This window comes from Saccopteryx bilineata, chromosome 7, assembly GCF_036850765.1.
Source record: "Saccopteryx bilineata isolate mSacBil1 chromosome 7, mSacBil1_pri_phased_curated, whole genome shotgun sequence".
Lineage (NCBI taxonomy): Eukaryota > Metazoa > Chordata > Mammalia > Chiroptera > Emballonuridae > Saccopteryx > Saccopteryx bilineata.
Window position 1 is genome coordinate 34,037,676 of NC_089496.1, and position 18,693 is coordinate 34,056,368.

Below are 18,693 nucleotides of genomic sequence, written 5' to 3' on the forward strand. Positions count from 1 at the left end.
TTGGATGGGCTAAAAATTCGTTTTCAGAATGTGTTGCCATTGTGAAAAATGTCTACAGAGGAGTCTGTTCTAGCCACAGACAGGGACGTCAAAAGTTGCATAAAGTTTCCACTACTTTTGAAAGTGAGTCTTTAAAAAAAAATCAACTTCGTAAATGCCAGTTCTTGAATGGAAAATTTCATTTTGGCAGGATTTCAGGCATAGAATGGCAGAGCAGAGGCCAAGAGGCTTTGACATTTATTTATTTGTATTTTGAAACCCCATTTGGGTTTTGAAATAAGAGCTCTTGAGAGAAAGCCACCCCTCCAAAAAAAAAAAAAAAAAAAAAAGATCCATTTCTAAGTTTGGAAAGTTTTTAACTTGCATATAAAGCTATTTATATCTTTATAGTTCCTTTGCTGTTATTTAATAAAGTAAAATAATATTCATCAGTGGTTTTTCTGCAGTTAATTTATTATAGCATTATATTGAAAATGCATGCTGTTAAATAAAACAAATTCTAAAAGCAGCAAATAAAGGAGAAAGCTAACATGAAAATAGTATTACTTATTTTAAGTGGTTAATATGATCAAAATTTAATAAAATTTGTTCAAATTGGATATATTCTAAAGTAAAATAGTAACTTTTATAACTGTTTTTAAAATAATACTCTATAAAGCAAATTGTTAATGGCCTAGTTTGTACTGAGCTACATTAAATAGATAAGGAAAAGACAGACTACTGAATAGTTAAATAGGCAAAGAAAGTGAACAGATAAATATAATTGCAAAGGAAAACTTAGAAACCTGCCAGAATGGCAAAAAAACAATTCATGGTTTTCACGGTTCCCTGTAGAAAAAGAAGTAGTTTTGAGAGAGAGTGGAACCGAGGAAGAAGGTCAGGGGAACAAGGAAATGAACACTGTGTAGGTGCTGGCTCGCACCTCAACCCTGACTTTGTCAGCTGGGGAATATCCACAAATTCCCCAAATAGAGGAAATGCAAACATGCGATAAAAAAAATTAACTGCACTAGAAATAAATATATTATCCATTTTTTTAAAAACAGAGCATTTTTTTATCCCATCAAATTGGAAAAACATTTTTAATACCCACAATTGTCAGTGTTGTGATAAGGGTACTCAAATACTTCTGGTTAAATTGTGACTTTCTGCAACCTTTTTAAGTAAGTCTACAATATCTAATAAACCCTAAAATGTGCAATTTGTATTAAACCCTCTCTAAAATTAGACCAAATAATCCTCATTGGAGAAATCCATCCTATACTAATAAAAGCAATGTGCATAAGAATATTTAACCTGACCTGTGGTGGCGCAGTGGATAAAGCATCGACCTAGAAATGCTGAGGTCGCCGGTTCGAAACCCTGGGCTTGCCTGGTCAAGGCACATATGGGAGTTGATGCTTCCAGCTCCTCCCCCCTTCTCTCTCTCTGTCTCTCTCTCCTCTCTCTCCCTCTAAAAATGAATAAATAAAATAAAATAAAGAAATTTTTTAAAAAAGCCTGATGGGGAAAAAAAGAATATTTATTCAAGTGCTTTTTATCAAGGGAAAGATTTAGAAGCAACTTCAACACCTACAAACAAGGGAATAGTTTTAACAAAGTATGATGGCTTCATACTTTAGGCTTTAATTATGGTAATTTAGCTATTAAAGAGTAGGCTTTTCTTGGTTCTCAAACTTGAGATTACATAAGAAACTCCTTGTTAAAAATTCAGGTTCTTGGGTGGATCCATAAAGTTTGTGATTCAGTAAGCCTGAGCTGGTACCCCACAAGCACATCACGTGGAAATAATGTTATGGAAGATTTTGTTGTGGTTGGTCTCTGACTTTTTTTTTTTTTAGAAAACTTGGATTGGAATTCTTCCAGAGGTCCAAAGGAGGCCTACAACACTTAAAAGTACAGGCATATTTTGCATGACTGATATATGCTGACCCTTATGGGGGATTCATAGTCAATGTTTAAAATACATATTTCCAGTTTTGTTTGTGAAGTCAGAGAATATGATAACACTGGACCCAAATTCCCACAGGGCAGCCATCAACTGAAGCTGAGTTCTGTCGCTACTGCTGCCTCTTGTAAAGGAGCATGGACTCTCAACTGTGCCATGGTCCACACTATTCCCAGTCCCTGTTTTCCTTGTTTATGTTACCCACCTGAGCCCTGCAGGCATTGGCTGGTGTCAACCTAACTGACATGGGCTATAGTATGTTAAATGAAAAATGTAAGAAACAGATTAGAGTGTCACAGATCTTGTTTTTGTTTACAAAAATAGTGTACATAAAGGTATATGTATATGTACAGATATATCAATGTTCCTCAACATTTTTTCATTATTGACCGTAAGGAGACTTTCTGGACTTTTTTTGTGTGTTTTTTGTTTGTTTGTATTTTTCTGAAGCTGGAAACAGGGAGGCAGTCAGACAGACTCCCGCATGCACCCGACTGGGATCCACCCGGCATGCCCACCAGGGGGCGATGCTCTGCCCATCTGGGGCTTCGTTCTGTTGCAACCAGAGCCACTCTAGCACCTGGGGCAGAGGCCATAGAGCCATCCCCAGCACCCGGGCCATCTTTGCTCCAATGGAGCCTTGGCTGTGGGAGGAGAAGAGAGAGACAGAGAGGATGGAGAGGGGGAAGGGTGGAGAAGCAGATGGGTGCTTCTCCTGTGTGCCCTGGCCGGGATTCGAACCCGGGATTTCAGCACACCAGGCCAATGCTCTACCACTGAGCCAACCTGCCAGGGCCTTTCTGGACATTTAAATTAAATTTTTCTCGTTGTAATAGTTTGTCACAACATGCATGTATCACAGTCATATTTTGCAATCCTTTAAAGGGAAAAAAAACAATTAGTAATTTATATTGAAGTTAGTTTTTAAGAACCACCGATATTTTTCAGGAACAAAACATAAATCATTTACCTTTCAAGAAAAAGAATCTTGCAGTTCTTCTAGAATTGAAGGCATGTCACTGGTAAATTTCAAATAGATGGTAAAATGTCAGCAGAGTTCGACCATCGCTGCTCTTGTAGAGGGCTGGACCACAGGGGCCAAATACAGGTACCGCTGCTGCAATGTACTGAAAAGTAAAAGACACATTAGTAACAAAGGTAAAAAATGATTCTGAAAGTACATTTTAGAAATAAAATGTTATTTTCTGGGATACAACTTGATTTAGAATGATCTAGTAAATCACTAACAATGAAGTTTATCTTTTATGTTTATTATTTCCATGCTGGCTTCCCAAAGTACCCTTTTGGGGTTCAGTCTCTTCCTGGAAATAGTTTGCTTCACCAGTTCTGAACCCCAAAACAGCATTAGGGGAATTCCTTATGGTAGGCTCTATAAGCTGGCATTTCTCCATAGCTCTAAATTCGATCTAAAAGTTTATTACTGTCCTTCTTTGGGTAAACTCCTTAGGACCTTAGTGACAATTGTGTTCTTAGCCACCAGCATATTGAAACTGCTTAATGTTTGTTGTAGGACAAATGAATCTGTGAATTGATAGCATACTTCTAAATTGCCTTGCTTTACCGATACAAACACACTTCAATATTAGATAAGTAATGTTGCAGGCAATGGCTGTTCAGAAAATAAATGAAAATTAACTGGATAACTGAGTAGGGCAGATTACCCAAGTACAAATGGCTTTAAGCTAAATGTTGGTTCTTAAAATTGTTGTCAAAAACAAAATTAAAAGCTGCACTGAGCTAAATATATTTGTCATATACTGTATATAGAGTTCTTTCTGCTTTTTTAACACAGAAAAACATTCTTTGTGATTTCTAAGAATATGATATTTATGTCACCAGCTGCAAAGTTTCTGAAGCATATACTCCAAAATCACAACTAGAATTATTAAATGAAAGGTTTGTACTAGGTGCTTTTGAGATTCCTTAGGAAAGGAATTACATGATTGTCTTATTTATAATCAATGACTGTGTTGAACTCACTCCTAGAAAAAAAACAAATAAATAAATAAAGCCTGACCTGTGGTGGCGCAGTGGGTAAAGAGTCAACCTGGAATGCTGAGGTCACCAGTTTGAAACCCCAGGATTTCCCGGTTAAGGAACATAGAAGCAGCTACTATGACTTGATGCTTCCTTCCCTCTCTCTCTCTCTTTCCAAAATAAATAAATAAAATCTTTTAAAAAAATAAATAAAATTAAAAGAGTTCAGTGGAAAGAGGATTAACATCATACAGTTGGATTTGAATGCTGGCTTCAATACAGACCAAATTACTCCATCTTTACGAGTCTCAGTTTCTACATCTGTATAATGGATTTGAAACCTTTGAGGCAGAAATGAGCTAATATATTTAAACGGCCTAACAGAGTTGATACTTCATACAAGTCACCTTTTTGTCCCTTAGACCAGTTCTCTAACATAGGATCATAGATCTCTCCTTTTGAGGTCAGTCTTTATTGGCCTGATGCTATAAATATATTCCTATGACCTTCTGGATGACTTTTAGAAATGTTCTTAACATCTAGAAACAGTCAGCTCGACTTCCTTACCATGATTAAAACAATTTTCTAGCTTTCCAGTTGGCAGGAGTCAATTCCTGTTCTTCAATATTTGTCCTGTTCAGGCAGGGGACTGACACATAAGACTCCTCTCCCTGGTCCCTGGTGGTCAGCTGACTCAGTGCCTGACACAACCAGTCAGTTTATCTGGCAGTTAAGATCTCCTGACCTGGCTGGATAACTCTGTTGATTAGAGCTTCGTCAGGAAACTTAGAGGTTGCCAGTTCAATCCTAGGATATGGCACACACAGAACAGATTGATATTACTCTCTCTCTCTCTCTCTTTCTCTCTCACTTCTTCTTTTTCTCTAAAATCAATTCTTAAAAATCTCTTCAAGATTTCCTTACTGAGTTCAGCACTAGTGGGATAGCTCTGTTGGTGGTCCTCCCAACACACAAAGGTTACAAGTCTGATCCCCAATCAGGGCACATACAGGAACAACTTGATGCCCCCCCCCCGTCTCTCTCAATCTCAATCTCCCCCCCTTCCTCTCTCATTAAAATCAAATTTCTTTTTAATTTTCTTACTGAGTTCAAAAATTTACCAGAAGGAAGTATGGGAGCAGGTAGTAAGGAGTAAAGGGAGCCAGATATATGATGATAGAAGATGGTTTGACTTTGGGTGGTGGACACACCATGTAATAAACAGATCATTTACTATACAAATTTACACGTGAAACTTATATAATTATACTGACCAATGTCACCCCAATACATTTAATAAAATAAAACAGAAAAAAAATTAGCTAAATAAAAAAAAATGTCTATCATAGTAGTTAAAGAAGACAGAAAATGGTGTTTGATGAGAATGCCCAACATATGAATTAGTCCTAAGAAAGGAGAACAGTCTGACCACTGGTGGTGCAGTGGGTAAATTGTTGACCTGGAATACTGAGGTTGCCAGTTCAAAACCCTGAGCTTGCCTGGTCAAGGCACAGACAGGAAGCAACAATGAGTTGATGCTTCCTGGTCTTCCCCATCCCTTTCTCTCTCTCTTTCCTCTCTCTAAAAAATCAATAAGTAAAATCTTAAAAAAAAAAAAAAAGTAAAACAGAATAGTGGCCCAAAACATAGCAGTTTCTAAAAAGGGAGCAAAAAAATTTAAAAAAAAATTAAAAAATGACCTCATGTTCATCACTTCCTTAAAAGCTAGTCTCCCCTGAATGAGGGTCTCTAATGATACTTAAGTCAATTTCTTGGTATTTGAAGAAAAATATGTCTTTGAACTTTGTAATAGTGATTTCACTTCTTTGTGATCTCTCTCAGTTCCCTTTTATATTTAAAATGTTCCTTTGTCCTGAATTTCTTCTCAAGTTTAAAAATAACCATTTGACTATAGGCATTTAATGTGAGCACATCAAAGAAAGCTACAAATCTTTGTATCAGTATGAGACATCCTAAATAAAACTCGGGTTTTCATTCTTGGTTCACCTTTATATTCTAAATTAAAATTACTCCTTGTTTCTATTGTGTCAAATAATATCATTGATTTCTTCAAATATATTTGGAAGCAACACAGTCCTCCCAGAAATTAAGTTATTTATGAATGAGTCTTAGTTTTGTTAGGAAAGCTTTGGATCAGACAAGACACTGCTGGAATCATTTGAGTCTATAAAGGAAGACAATCAGGATGCAGAATCCCATTGCTTTAGGTATGTGTAAGGGTGATACCTAAAACATTTAGAGTTAAAACAAAGAAATCCAGAACTTTAACTTAAAATGCAATTTAGGGATTTAACATTTCAGGATTGGGGTACATTTAGTAAAAACTAAACTAAATCTCCTATGCTAAAGTTTAAATTATCTTCTCATATTAAATTCTTTATCATTTATCATCACAGTGTGCCAAGCATTGTGTTTTATCAGGATTACAGAGATAATATAGTATTCCACATGAAATGAAAAGCATAAACTGTAAGTAGAAATCTAACCACAGCAAAACAGTCCCTTTGAGGGCTCCTCAACTCTCATTCTACATATTAATAGGGGTTTTTTTTGTTTTTGTTTTTGTGTATTTTTCCGAAGCTAGAAATGGGGAGGCAGTCAGACAGACTCCGCATGTGCCTGACCGGAATCCACCCGGCATGCCCACCAGGGGGCGATGCTCTGCCTATCTGAGGCATCGCTCTGTTGCAACCAGAGCCATTCTAGTGCCTGAGGCAGAGGCCATGGAGCCATCCTCAGCGCCCGGGACAGCTTTGCTCCAATGGAGCTTTGGCTGTGGGAGGGGAAGAGAGAGGCAGAGAGGAAGGAGAGGGGGAGGGGTGGAGAAGCAGATGGGCACTTCTCCTGTGTGCCCTGGCCGTCATCATTGGTTTTAACTTGCTTACATTTACATATATGCTCCTGATTTCTGTTCAGTTCCTGACCCTTTCTTCCTCCTCTTTCCCCACTATAAAACATAAGCTCTAGCAATGTAGAGTGGATCCTAGTGGTCTTGTTCATTATTTTATTTACAAGCCTGTCTAGAACTGAACTTGGCTCAATCACACACTGAATGCATACAGTAAACTAGAGGTTCTATTACTAGGCATCTATTACTCTTTTCTGTAAATCCTGTCTTAGATTATCCATGACAAGGCCTAAAGTTTTACCTTTTTTCACTTATGCTTTCACTTAAGGTCTTGCCTCACAATGTTTTGATCATTTTTTTGTTCCTCCACCAAGTCCCCTTCTCCCAGCTTATTTTTTTTCAGAGACAGAGAAAGAGTCAGAGAGAGGGATAAATAGGGACAGACAGACAGGAACGGAGAGAGATAAGAAGCATCAATCATCAGTTTTTCGTTGTGACACCTTAGTTGTTCATTGATTGCTTTCTCATACATGCCTTGACCGTGGGGCTACAGCAGACCGAGTAACTCCTTGCTCAAGCCAGCGACCTTGCGTCCAAACTGGTGAGCTTTGCTCAAACCAGATGAGCCCGCGCTCAAGCTGGTTGGCCTCGGAGTCTTGAACCTGGGTCCTCCATATCCCAGTCTGGCGCTCTATCCACTGTGCCACCACCTGGCCAGGCTCTCCCAGCTTTTTAAGCTGTGGAGACATAACATGAGTACAACATTCTTGTGTGTGTTCAGTGATCCCGCTTTTATCATTTACATTACCTAATGAAGTTTGGAACTAAGTGATGTCCATGGGAGTTTTGCATGAATAAGGGCTGCAAACACATCTGTTCAAATTAAATGGAAATTAAAGAGACATTTTCAAGGACATCTGCTCGAAAAATTGATCTGCTTTGCAATTAGACTCATGTAAAATTATTTTTCAGTAGCCATGGAAATCGCAGGTAGCCCCTGAACCCGAGATGAGTAAAACATAATTTCCTCAGAATTTATAAAAACTTGGATGGGGAAATTTTTTTAATTATTATTTTTTGTTAATTTTTAACCATTTATTTGTAAAATGTAAGGGATGAGAAACGGCTTGGGGAAAAATAAATTTATTGAATTCTCTTTTTAAGCTGTGCATTGCATGGATACGCTGTATGGGTACCCTGCATGGATACGAGGCATGGATATGCGGCAGTAGCAGTCCAGAAATCTGATAGTCAAGAAGGTGAAAGGCATCACCTTCACCCAACGTCACAGAGCCAGCAAGTGGAGGAACAGCTGTAAAGCTCAATGCATTCGATTCCTGTGCCCCTCAACACCATGACTTGTTGCTGACTAATTGCTCAACTCTGATTTTAAGCGCTTTCTAACAGAGTCTCAACAACTGTGCTTACATAATAATAATGCTAAAAGAGCCCCCCAAGATTGGTCTTAAGGGAAGAACATCGTTTAGGGATACGAATAGATGCTGCCTGGGAAAGAAACAGAACACGTTGCCAGGGTGGGTTTGAAAGTATGAGGAATAATGAGTTGAACTGAACACAGTTAAATCAATTTTAAACAAAACAAAAGGAATCACTCTTCGGCAGTTATCAGAGATTTTAATGTGCTGATGTTTCCTGTTAATTAAATCAATTAAATCTAGGTGGAGGTGGTTTAGTGCCTCCTAGTGATGGGGATAGTGAGAGGGTTGCTGAGATAGAGTACACTATACTTTCCAAAAATATTTGACCATCTACCATTTTCCCTCCAGGTAGAACATTTTGTAGGAGTAAAGCTCTATGGACTATATGTTGTGAAATACTTTTGAAAATTTTTTGAGCAAAATCAAAACATCAACTTGAGACAGTTTACTACCAGGGCTGCTATTTATCCTTATTTAACATTAGCCTGTGGAACTAAAAGATATTCTTTCCTAAGAAAGGTTGTACACTGTGCCAGGTGGTGGCACAGTGGATAGAACGTCAGACTGGGATGCAGAGGACCCAGGTTCGAGACCCCAAGGTTGCCAGCTTGAGCACGGGCTCATCTGGTTTGAGCAAAGCTCACCAGCTTGGACCCAAAGTCGCTGGCTCGAGCAAGGGGTTACTCGGTCTGCTGAAGGCCCGCGGTCAAGGCACATATGAGAAATGAATCAATGAACAACTAAGGTGTCGAAATGAAAAGCTGATGATTGATGCTTCTTATCTCTCTCTGTTCCTGTCTGTCTGTCTCTACCTATCTCTCTCTGATTCTCTGTCTTTGTAAAAAAAACAGAAAAAAAAAAAAAAAAAAAAAAAAAAGGTTGTGCCTGACCTGTGGTGGTACAGTGGGTAAAGCATCAACCTGGAATGCTGAGGTCACTGGTTCAAAACCCTGGGTTTGCTCAATCAAGGCACACACAGAAAGCAACTATTATAAGTTGATGCTTCCCATTTCTCACCCCCTTCTCTTGCTCCCTCACCTCTCTCTAAAATCAATAAAATAAATTTTTTTCTAAAAAAAATAAAAAGGTCATAATAATGATAGTAGAAAATGGTGTCAATATTATCTGCAGTTTTAGGTGGAAGGCCCCGCCCCCTGCCTTCTCGCACCCTCGTCTCTGTTTCTCTCTGTAGTGCCCTAACTCTGCCAGGCCTCTATTTATAGCCTTGATGACCTTACCCAGGAAAGTGGGGAAATTGTTTCTCACTTAATATACCAGGAAATGCTCTTTATAGGGATTGCATGGTTCTTGAGTAGCTCCTCGGTGTGCTCAGATTTTGAAATGATTAAAAACAAAATACTATTTAACAGAGAGCTAATAACTCACTGTTTTGCCAGGTAAGAACACAGAAACAACAAAAAAGGCAGGGTGGAGTGGGTGTGGTTTTCAGGGGGGAGGTGAAGAGCGAAAGTCAGAGGCCCCACAAGCTTGAGAGGTTCCTAGACCAAACAGGAAGTTGAGGTGTGCAGGACACTCTAAGTTAAGAAGGAGGTGAGGCACCTTGCGGCTTCAGAGGTTATTGCGGGGGGGGGGGGGGGGGGCACACTCAGTAATTATTACTTTGCCCTACCATACAGATAGGTAAAAAGTCATTTCTGGTACTATCTCTTTTCGTGAGCCAGAATCTTAATTTAAATTCTTCTAGATAGTTAAGTTAGGGAGAGAGATTTCTCTTGAGCTCACCTGGTCTTGGTTGTCTTTGGCTCAAAATAATCCATGAAATGTTACTGATCAGGGGACCTGGCTCATCAGGTCAGCCCAGGGCCAGCTGGTATTGTGTGGGTTCTTGACTTTGTACAGGAAAACTTTCACAACACGAGTCCGGGTGATCTTCAGTGTACATTTATTAAAGCTGGGGAAAGCAAAGCAAAAAATAGCCTAGAACAGTAGTCCCCAACCCCTGGGCCGCGGACTGGTACCAGTCCGTGGGCCATTTGGTACTGGTCCGCAGAGAAAGAATAAATAACTTACATTATTTCCATTTTATATATATTTAAGTCTGAACGATGTTTTATTTTTAAAAAATGACCAGATTCCCTCTGTTACATCTGTCTAAGACTCACTCTTGATGCTTGTTTCGGTCACATGATACATTTATCCGTCCCACCCTAAAGGCTGATCTATGAAAATATTTTCTGACATTAAACCGGTCTGTGGCCCAAAAAAGGTTGGGGACCACTGGCCTAGAAGAAGCAAGAGGAGAAGCCTAGGCAGGGCTGCCTTAGTTCCCTAGAAACCTCACGGGAAAGAAATGAGCCTACATTGGGAAATCGGAGAAAAGGGGACCTTGGGGACAGTTTCAGGGGGTTAGTCCTGGACTAGTCGTGGCTGCTCACTGCTCCTCTGTTTAAAAGACCCCTGCAGTAGGCCCTGGCCGATTGGCTCAGTGGTAGAGCGTCGGCCTGGCGTGCAGAAGTCCTGGGTTCGATTTCCGACCAGGGCACACAGGAGAAGCGCCCATCTGCTTCTCCACCCCTCCCCCTCTCCTTCCTCTCTGGTCTCTCTCTTCCCCTCCTGCAGCGAGACTCCATTGGAGCAAAGATGGCCCGGGCGCTGGGTTTGGCTCCTTGGCCTCTGCCCCAGGTGCTAGAGTGGCTCTGGTTGCAACAGAGCGACGCCCCGGAGGGGCAGAGTATCGCCCCCTGGTGGGCAGAGCATCGCCCCCTGGTGGGCCTGCCAGGTGGATCTCGGTCGGGCGCATACGGGAATCTGTCTGACTGTCTCTCCCCGTTTCCAGCTTCAGAAAAAAAAAAAAAAAAAAAAACCCCTGCAGTTTAGGACATGCACACCTGTGGGGGAAGAAGGCAAGGCGGAAGGGAACGTTGCTGCCTTCTCCCGGGAGGGAGAGCAGGCTGGGTCCTTTGTTTTGAAAGTTTCTGAAGACTTGGAGTCTAGGGGAATCTTAATAGAATGTTCATCAGCTTTTCTTGGTGTGCCCTTTTAGGGTTGTGGTCTTTACTGTTGGTTAGCCCCAGAATAGGGGTTCATTAGTCCTTCTATTTGGTCCTGGCCTGAAGCTAAAATTCATCTAACTGATGCCTAGATGTTATCTCTAAGGAGGTGATGAGGTGACACTGCTTCTGGTTGATTGACTCAGTTATCTGTCTCAGTTTCTCAACATGCTACTTGCGAAGAAATTTCCTAGCTTCCAACTATTCTGTCTCAATACCACTGAGGCACAACTTTGGGTGGATGTTCTGAGTCCCAACGTGTGTGTATTTAGGCGTTTCACTTCGTCTTGTATTTGTGTCTCAGTCTGTTCTGGCTGCTATAACAAACATCATAGATCAGGTGGCTTATAAACAATAGAAATCTATTTCTGCCAGTTCTGGAATTTTTTTATACAAATATCACATGTTAAACCAGATACTCAGAATCATAGGGGAAAGACCTTTATAGACACAATAAAATGTAGCTGAGATCAATTTTCCACAAAGCATAGGACTGAAATTAAACAAATTATTTTACTTTGCCTCATTAAAATTAATGAAGAGCCAGATTATTTGAGGGGGAAGGGGTGCTGTATATATCACTGGTTCTAAAAGAGATGTTAAATAAATGACCATTGCCAAGAATGGCTGAAATCACATTTATATGCACTCCAATCATTAATATTTTCAGAACAAAATAATATTTGAGGAGTAAAATACAAGGAAAGGCCCGGATAAGTATGGGGCCCTGTAGCCTGACCTGTGGTGGCGCAGTGGATAAAGCATTGACCTGGAACACTGAGGTCACCGGTTCAAAATCCTGGGCTTGCCTGGTCAAGGCATATATGGGAGTTGATGCTTCTTGCTCCTCCCCCTTTCTCTCTCTCTCTCTCTCATTCTCTCTCCTCTCTAAAATGAATAAATAAATTAAAAAAGAGAACAAAACAAAAAAATAAAAGTATGGGGCCCTGTAAAGTGCTGAGTCCATTCTTATATGCGTCTAGATGCTTCCATGAGGGTCATGAGTTTCCCCGGTAACCTGGTGTGTGGATTATTACATTATTAGAGCAGATTATTAGAGCTGAAAACAATTAAAGCTCAACAAACTCATGAGTTTGTTACTTCTGCCTTTCCTGCCTAAAGAAATTAAGATAGTAAAGCATGCTTCCGGAAGCAAATCTTAGCATATGCCCCTCAGCACATGGGAATTAAGTGTGGCCTACAGGGAGGATGCAAGCCCAGATCTGTCCCTATGTCCCGTTTCTGGGTGAGCCTGAAGGAATTCGTTTACCAGGTGCTTGATTCTTGTCATTGGTTTATGAATTGCCTACCTTCCCTCCTTGGTCTAAGATAACATATGTACCTCATTGTACTTTACTGTCTCTGGAATATTCATGCGTATGTGAATTCCCTGTGCTCACCTATTAAAATTCAATTTTCTCATTATTTGCTGTATGTCTTATGAACTATTGGACTAGGCAGAGGAATAAAAGGTGTAGGGGAAAATTTCCTAGGCCCCAACCATTTATCATTCTCATGTATTCTGTTCTCCACACTTTTCAAAATGAAAGGGGATAAAATGTATACGTATATTTGGTATTAGTAATCTCATTCTTATGATTAGTTTTGTTCACAAAAAGTTTCTGGTTCAAAGAAGTGGCATATCTCTAATGGAAGAAAAATAGAGAAGGAGGATTTGCATTTTCTGTTTGGTACACATGGAATTTAGGAAGTGGCTGCTAAAATATTAGGGCTATATATGTATAATATGAAAAATTTGCATTTTAATTGAAATTCTACAAAAGGGGATCATTTGGGGGTATATAAAGGAAAGAGTTAAGAATTTTAAGTCATGAGTTAAAAACATGCTTACGTTAGGGTAAGTGTGCATATATAAATATACATTTTTAAAATATAGATGGAGAAAGAATATTTATGACTTGTCAATTTATATAAAGTTTTCCTATAATTTGACTACTTCGCTTATTTTTTGTGGGTTAAGGACACCAAGATGTGATTTCTTTGGTGTTTAGATGTCAAAATTTCATAAAGACTTTATAAGAGGGGCTATATCCCCTCCCCCAACAGTATGAACTATTTTTTATTATTTATAGACTTATAAATAATACTTTAAGAAGTAGGCATCAACTTGCTTTGTTGGCTAAATATTTTTGCACTTCAGTAAGTACGAACTATAGGCAGAATGTTTTACTGAGAGAATGAATTTATCTGACTTTACCTGTCGTCATCAAAACAATAACTGGCTTAATATTCTTTATGGTCTAGACTTAACATTACTACTCCATAACCTTGTGGAACTCAGTGATGTCTCTGCTTCAGTTCCTGACTATAAAATGAAATTACAACCTCACTCTTTCCTGCCCTCAAATCCTGAGTACAATTCAAAGTCTTTCAAGTTCAAGTGAATGCTTTCATTTCAGTCCCATGAAAATATTGCAAACAATTCCCACTGATAAAGGCTACTGTACAGAAAATTTCTAGGCACACTGTAATTGCACTGATTTCCAGCAACCATTCCAGAGCTTTACATTCAAAAGCATGCTGGCACTTTGATATTCTCGGTCTTTGGTTAGCAGTGGGCACATGTTCAACATCTGTCTCGAGAGAAGGGCACTTCTTTAAGAAAATCATAAATAAGGCAGACATACCTTCCTTGTATTTAGTGAATTGGATATAAGATATAGACTAAAGCATGATGCTTATTTCAAAGACACTGCCATTGCATGAAACACTTTTAGATCTCACCCGTTGTAGCTGGCATCAACGTTGGCAGCATATTCTTGTTGAATAAGTTTAATATAATAAAGTCTTTGTAGATTTTCTTTAAAACAACTTAAACGAGGTGGGTAGTGTTGCCTTTGTTCAAATATTGGTGTAAGTTTAATGCAGTAGCATTGAGATGTACTTCGTTGTGAAATTCAAATGGACTTTGCAGACAATACAAAAAGGAAATTATACTGACTCCCCTAACTCGCATCTAAATACATGAATGACAATAAAGATGGCAGTTCTTAGGATATTTGGCTAAAGCCCAGGGAATGAAAGTATTTGGAAAATTATTATTATAATAGAGAATTCAAGTTGGCTGAAGCTTTGGAATCTCTTATTATACTCTTTTAAATTTATAGATGATACCACTAAAAACCAGAGAAGTTAAGCAATTTAACTATGTGCACAGAACGAAGGTCAGAAATTGGAACTCAAGGATACTTGACACACGGTAGAGTTTTTCCCACTGTTAGATCATAAATGGTGACAAGTTCCCCAGGTTGTCTCTTGAAATAACTAAGCCTTGTAGAGGCAAACTTTTGGAATGTGCAGTGATATATACAAATAAATGCTAATGAAGTTCTGTTTTGTTTTGTTAATTTTTAGGTGTCTTCCCTTGGGTTCATAAAAACAAATTGGGAGCTTTAAAAATTTTTATGCATTGAAAAACCTAGAGAACTTTTAGCTACACTGATGCATTCTAACACACTATATCACTATTTTTTCTCTATTGGAATATATATATGCATATTTGATATGTATATAGGTTTAACTATACATTCAAAGAATTTAGAGAAGAAAATAACTCTAAATTATTTGTTCAAAATGATGTTTGTATTCATTTTCAAATTAATTTTTATGCTCAAAACTTGCTGCCATTATAATTTTCAGTCCCTAAAACACATGAGTAAGAACTGTCATGTTAGCTTTCTAGTCATTAAATTCAACTGACTGACTCCAAGCCTCTTCTTCCTTGGCTGGTAAAGATCCACCTTCCATCATTTGAGCAGCATTCATCTGCTCACACAGCAATCTAGAAGTTTTATAGGATGACTGGGAAATGGGAGAAACCTCAGTTCTTCAGCCACGTATGACTGCGATGACATGCTCCATAAACCTAAACTCAATCTTCTTGAAGATACGTGGTGTCAGTCAAAGGGATCTTGGTCAAGTTCTTCTAGACCAGCCTTCCTACTCTCCAGTATCCTCCCCCAGGTTCGTTCGAACTCTCAGCGTTTCAGTGAGTTTTAAGGCATGGATCCTCGTTAACCAGCAGCCCTTCACCCTGCCCTGTTAAGACTAATTTTTTTCTCTACTTTAATGCTACTGCATCTTGCCGCATTCCTCTGCCTTGCTCTACAGCCTCCAGCATAACCCCTCAATAAACGGAGGCTTGAAAAACAAAAGCTAGGAAGAGATTTGTCTGCAGGTAACAAAAGGAACACAAATTCTGACTACTTTTTGGAACGAGGAAAGGAGTAAAATAGAGATGGCAAAGTAAAAAGAGCTCTTGTTTTCCTAATCCTTCCATAGCAATGAAAACAAAACATAAATGAACATTTCAATAAATATCCTGACCCATGCTCCACATCTAAGACTATCATGAAAATACTCTGTTTTCATCATTATAAATATTGGTATATAAAAATAATGTCTAAGCACAATCCCTTATTACTACAGCATCCTATTATCAGAGGGAATCCAAGAATGGATGTGGTGCCATTCTTCATTTTGTACGATGTGGGACATCCTCATTCTTACCATTACATACTTTAGTAAAATTAGTATTAATTACCAGTCCAGCATACTTTTATTAGAAAAATTCAAATACTTTTTTTTTGAATAAGAATAAATAATTATAATGAAAGCCAAAAAGTTTTTAAAAGCACGAACACTGACAAGTTGACAAGAGTTTTAGAGTAATTTAGCCATAGCGCTGGTATGCTATAGACATGAACCCAAGTTCAAATCAATTGATAAAACACTCAGTAATTATATGTAAATAAACAACTTATTTTCCTTACAAATTACTTCAAATTAGAACATTTCTCCCACCTCTCCACCTCACTTCATAGAGACAGCATAAAATCAAAATATTTAAACAGGAATAAATGACTGTTGTTGTTTTTATTTTTTTGAATGATGTCATGATAGTTTTGGTGGCCCATTTTTCTTTCTTTTTTATTATTTATTTATTCATTTTAGAGAAGACAGAGAGAGAAGAGAGAGAGAGAGAGAGAAAAAGAGAGAGAGAGAGAGAGAGAAAGGGGGGAGGAGCAGGAAGCGTCAACTCCCATATGTGCCTGGACCAGTCAAGCCCAGGGTTTTGAACCGGCAACCTCAGCGGTCCAGGTTGATGCTTGACCCACTGCACCATCACAGGTCAGGCTAGGTGGCTGATTTTTCTATGTGATCTCTTTTACCTAGTCTCTATCCCTGGCAACAGCAAGCAGACGGAAAACATACCATAAGCGCCACCCTCTTTAGAACTCCTGGAAAAAATAGAGAGAAAACCATCAGTTATTAAGCTGTATATGACAAAAGGAAAACCAAGTCACAGAGAGAGCTAAGGATGTTGATAGTAAATACAAACAGATGTAAAATAACTGAGAGTTAAAGAGAATTCAGGATTGAATTGTTAAATTTGCTACAGTAACACGCTTTACTGAACTCTTCATCTTGAATTTTCAGACCCAAGCTTTTATACGATCTTTATACTAAGAGCGAAAGAAAAACGAAGAAACAGTTAAGCCCTGAATTCTTTTTATTTTGAGCTTTTCTAAAACTGTTTCATATTGCATATAAGGGGCTTGAAAGAAATTTAAGGATTTGACCCTTCTAGTATTATTAGCAGTAAGTTGAGCTAAATCTATACATTTTTAAAAAATAAGATTGCATAATATAGCCTAGCAAAGCGTTCTGATATAAAATTTTGCACAACTATTGCAATTACTGGAAAACACAGAGAGGCAAAGATGTGGTGAAACAAATAAATGTTGAATATTTTGTTGAATAATGTCATTTTCACATAGAAGTCAATTTAAATGTGTGAAATAATCTGTAGTGTACACACAAAAACATTCCCCATGACTTTTCTTTAAGAAAAGGTTTTCAGAAACTGATTTTGAGTAATAGGCATCAGATTCAACCATTGTTATTGTTAAAAATTCAGATCTTACACAATTTTCCAGTTAATATTATTACAGCAGATTAAAAATTATACATTTTCATTCTTTTCTTTAGTACAAATAGATAACAAAATCCAAATTCTTTAAAACATTTTATTCATTAAAATTGCTAGCATGAATTAAATCATTGGGGTTTTTCACACTAGAACTATGAATAATAAAGAATAATTAGTATAGATCCGTCATATACACATTTTGTCAAATGTGTGGATATGAGGACAAATTTAATAAATATTTTTCCAGTTTTATAATGGAGATATAGAAACAAATTGTACACTGGTTAATTTATACTTATTTTCTTACAAGTTGCACTTGTTACAAAGAATATTTCTAATTGTACCTTTATAAATGAACTATTTTGACATATGTTCTGATTTCAAATATCAAATTTAAATGTAAACAATAAAAACTAATTATTTTTTAAAGTTTTTATTTATTTATTTTACAGAGAGGAAGGAGAGAGAGAAAGAGAAGTGGGGGAGTAGCAGGAAGCATCAACTTGTGGTAGTTGCTTCTCATATGTCCCTTGACTGGGCAAGCCTGGGGTTTCAAATTGGTGACCTCAGCATTCCAGGTTGATGCTCTATCTACTGCACCACCACACACAGGTCTGGCAATATATACTAATTATAAAGACACATGGTGTAGGTAGATCATTGTTCTTAATTCTTCATTTGTGCTTTTTGCCAAGGGATTTTGAAATTCCCTCTTTAGAAGCATTGATATTGAGTTTGGCCAAATTATGATACTTCCTTTGGCCAATAGAATGTAAGCAGAAAAATGATAGTGTGTCAGCCTGTTTCTTGAGTTCCAGTGACATACTAAGAAAAAAAAAACCTTCCCCAGATAGCTGCTGACCCTTACTTTGACTCCAGAAAGAAGACACATGAAGAAAATCAAACTCCACAGTCATCTAAGCCCAGTTGACCATAGAACTCAAGATAGTTCAGCTGACACAGTCGATGACAGTCTCCTAAACATGAAGATCAATGCTTCTTGTAATATGCCAGTAGAACTACACTATTGTTAATTATACAGGATTGTTAAAGCAATAGAATAAACTTATATAAACTTATACAATATGCTTATTCAAAAGTATGAAATAAATATACTAGTTCATGATGAAATAAATGTATTTGGACAGAGAATTAGCCCAATGTCCTTCTGGACCTATGTCATCCTTAAGAGTATGATTCAGCCAAATCATTGTGGTTCTTAGATGTCTCAGCTAGAGTGTGAATGTTGGATGGGATGGTTGCTAAGATCCAAATACATTCAATGAAGAATATCTTTGGATTTCCAAGAGCAATTACAAAGGCCAAAAGATGAATATTTCATAAGGTGAGTGTCCCTAGAAAACCATTATTGCAACTTACGTGTTACTATCATTTATTCATCTAGGGGGTATTTTAGAATAATTAACTTGAGTCCAGAATTTACACCAAGCACCATAAGGAATGAAAAAGATAAT